This window comes from Mytilus californianus, unplaced genomic scaffold (genome assembly GCF_021869535.1).
Source record: "Mytilus californianus isolate M0D057914Y unplaced genomic scaffold, xbMytCali1.0.p SCAF_7, whole genome shotgun sequence".
Lineage (NCBI taxonomy): Eukaryota > Metazoa > Mollusca > Bivalvia > Mytilida > Mytilidae > Mytilus > Mytilus californianus.
The window spans coordinates 104,519,803-104,523,493 of NW_026262723.1; the positions used below are offsets into that span (position 1 = coordinate 104,519,803).

General features: G+C 32.8%; 1 long non-coding RNA gene across 1 annotated transcript; it reads right to left on the reverse strand.

The window, feature by feature from the left end:
- On the reverse strand, positions 1–3,691 carry LOC127709798 (uncharacterized). Its single transcript, XR_007985769.1, has 4 exons — positions 3,652–3,691; positions 2,549–2,712; positions 1,544–1,714; positions 1–207 (listed from the first exon to the last, which is right to left on the reverse strand). It is a non-coding gene; the product is annotated as an uncharacterized LOC127709798 (long non-coding RNA).

Consider the following 3,691-nt stretch of genomic DNA (forward strand, 5'->3'; position numbering starts at 1 on the left):
ACTGATAGTCAAAAAGATCAATCTGTTCAGTTAGCTTCTCAATACCAAACTTAAGGTAGTGATTACAGGTATCTATCTCCACAAAGGTTGAAAATGATTTTTTCAGAAATCCAACATCCATACAACATTTCACACCAGTACAAGTATCATCTAGTACACACACAGCTGTATTTGGTAGAGCTGGCAATGACAAGGTCTGTTCACATTCTATAAGAAAGGAAAATTTCAAAAACTGACAAAACATTTAGGGACAATACAAATTGTCAGATATATCTTCCTATATATGACCCTTACCTTATGTGAAGTTGTCTAAGGTAATATAACCTTGGTTTTCATGATTGATTGATTGCTGCTTACTTTAAAATGTCCAGAGGCAAATATTACATGCATAATCAGGATTAGAATGAAATAAACTTTAGTGAACAAGCTAACATAAACTTAAGTTCGAGAACGAAAACAAAAATACAACATTTTTTTCATTTGTAAAGGGGCATAGCTCTAGAAGGGTAAAAGTGACGCCACCCAAATTCAGACTTGATCTTTGTTTGTTGTAACAAACATGGTGTATAGTTTCATAACATTTGCTTGAGGCAACCTTAAGTTAGAGAACAGAAACCAATTTCAGGACATACCTACGGATGACGAACGGGAGGAAAAACAGTCAAGGGAATCACTACATGCCCCCTTTGCCTAGTGGCAGGCACATAAAAATTGTCCCCTATTTCATATTGTCTGATTATTGAACTCATTCAAAGTTTTGAAGAGTGGAAAACTTCAATCAAATGGAAGAGGATACGATAAAAATTGAAGGCACTATCTCAGGGATTAACAAAACCAATACAGGGTCTGGACCTGTGTCACTGCCATTGATTGAGGTAACATATATACTGGAGCAAAACTGATCATTTCCATTCACTGAAGCCAGGAAAACTTTAAGAAAAATTTTCCTTGTACAATGAGTGTTGTAAAATTTCCAACTATCTGAAAAACAAGAAGTGGCTACACAGTAGATATAAAAATTGGTTACTCGCTACAACTCAACATTGTGAAGCTGCAGACCAAATATTACACCATTCCCTTCAATAGGAGCCCAGAAACTTTGACAAAAATTTTCCTTATACAATGAGTGTTACAAAATTTCAAACTATCTGCAATCAGGAAGTGGGTACATCGCAAAGGAAAAAAAATGCTTAAGTGCTACAACTCAACACTATAAAGCTGCAGACCAAATATTAAATCATTCCCTTTTATAGAAGACAAGAAAACTTTGACAAAAGATTTCTTTGGGACAGATGGACGGAAACGAGCTTTACTGGTCTAGTACTTCCGCTTTGGCGTCACAGGTAAAGAAGATTTCTACAGAGCCCTGCCATAAAATGGTTCCCAAATTTCAGATTTTCTGATTATAAAATTTATCTCTGGTTTTGATGAATGGGAACATTCATTCATATTTGATGAGGATTTGACAATAAATGAAGGTGCTAGCATTAAAACAACAAAGTGATGACAGACAGAAGGACTGAAAGAAGAAAGATATACCCACCTGATTTCCACCCCTGATAATTTGGTGTGTAGTCAACTGATGTATTGTTACACGGATCATCATTCAGGTAGCTAGATATACCGAGATCTTCCATCAGTTTCTGTATAAAAGGTTTTGTCAAGCTGTTCATTACTTCACCTGCATCTGCTGTGTACTTCTCCAGAGAAAAGTCTAAATTGTAGAAATTAATTTGTTAGTAACTTGAATCATTGGTCTTTTATAATCAAATAGAAAGAGGTAAACTATCCAATTTTTAAATTAAGGAAAGGTTTTCTCAGTGCTTTTTGCCTTACTGTTACCATACATGTATTAAAAGAAATTTAATTTCTAGAAACACAAGTGTTCCAATGTCCCTCAGCACAGCAAATATCTATTGTCCAAGGGCACTAACTGTAACATTTTTTGTTTGTAATTTTAAACTTTTTCATGATAATCTGAGATGAAAGATTTGAGAGGGCTTCCAATGCAGTTTTCTATACAATTTCTATTTCCAAGGGGCATTACCCCTAAGAAATATTTGAAAGCACCGATTTTGAACTTGTCTGACACATTGCTGCCCTAAACTTTTTTTAATCAAACTGGATGGATGCACAGACACAGCATATTTCCCCCATTCTCTGATCCAGCGAGAGATAAAACTGACTTTTTGTTTAGAGTAAACAATATACAGGAACTAAAAAATCAATGGGTTGGTTTGATCACTTGGAAAAATGCTGCAGGTTTAACCTTACAACTGTTAAAAGGTATATTTAAATTTTCTTTCAGAACTAGTTATTACTATCTTCCTTCCACATTGCTTTACTTTTTCTTCTATTATTGCATATGGAAAAGCTGTCAGTTAAGTTGAATACTATTTTTATGTTTTCCATCAAAATTGAAAATTCTTATCAAATTGAAAATTCGTTAAACTTATATAAGATCGAACTTGAGTTTTTCTATTCCCAGTTTGAATGTGTTGTCACATGTTTTCAAATCCATGTACAATGTAAAATAATTATTGCTAACCTGGAATAGAGAAGTTGGCTTCCCAATCACAAAGTATTTTAGGTACCAGAGCATCTTTAAACAGGACAATTTCATACAGGCAAGGTTCATTTGACTCAAAACAAATACTCAGGTTCAAGTCAACACGGAACTTTCTCTGTATATTCAAATCTTCTATTCTATACCTAGGAAAAAAATTTATATGATCCTTTAATAAACTCATTCTTAAAGGTTATCAATTTAACACTGTAGTAAGATCTTTAAATATTGTTTTTATCGGTACAAACATTGATTTTCTCTTTGATAAATTTAAACATAACTAAATATTTATTACTATATATTTACAGTTATGAGTACTCATGATCCTACACCCTGTCAAAATTATTTACTTTCATTTTGGCATTGCACAAGGTCATGTGTTTCTCAGACTGTTTGTGACATCTTCACACTAAACCCATTAGATGTAATAGGCTTTGAACTAGCTTTCAGTAACTGCAAGAATTCATATATCGGTGCTTTGTATCTATTGTTTTAATTTAGTTTTTATTGTGTTGCACACAGATGTATTGAGTAAAGCCAATTGCAACTGTTTTTACAGTTTGTTCTTATTTTGTGATCTAACACCACTGTCGCAGGTTAGGGGAGGGTTGAAAGCTCACAAACATGTTTAACCATGGTTCATGTCCGTCATATTTGTTTTTCGTAAATTGTACTGTTTAAATTAAGCTTTCTTATTTGAATTATTTCACATTTTTCATGTTGGGGGCCTTTTATAGTTAACTATATGGTATGGGTTTTTCTTATTATTATTGTAACCTATAAATCTGTTATTTTCATCAACTCTGGTTAATAGTTGTTTTATTGGAAATCATACCACATCTCCTTTTTTTTATATATAATATTACTACATTAGACTGTCTATAAAGATACATAAGGATTTGTTTATTTCTCACATAGAATCTAGACAAATAAATGTTCTGTGGAGCAACTATATTTTTCTTTTTCAAAACATCATAACGTACATCACTGCTTACTTCAGGCATTTATTTCTATAATATTGACAGTTCATCCTTAAAATTGTCTATAAGTGGAAAAAGACAATCTTTGCAAAATGGATAACTTACCCTATTCTTACAATTCCTTTAAAATTGAAGTACTCAATGG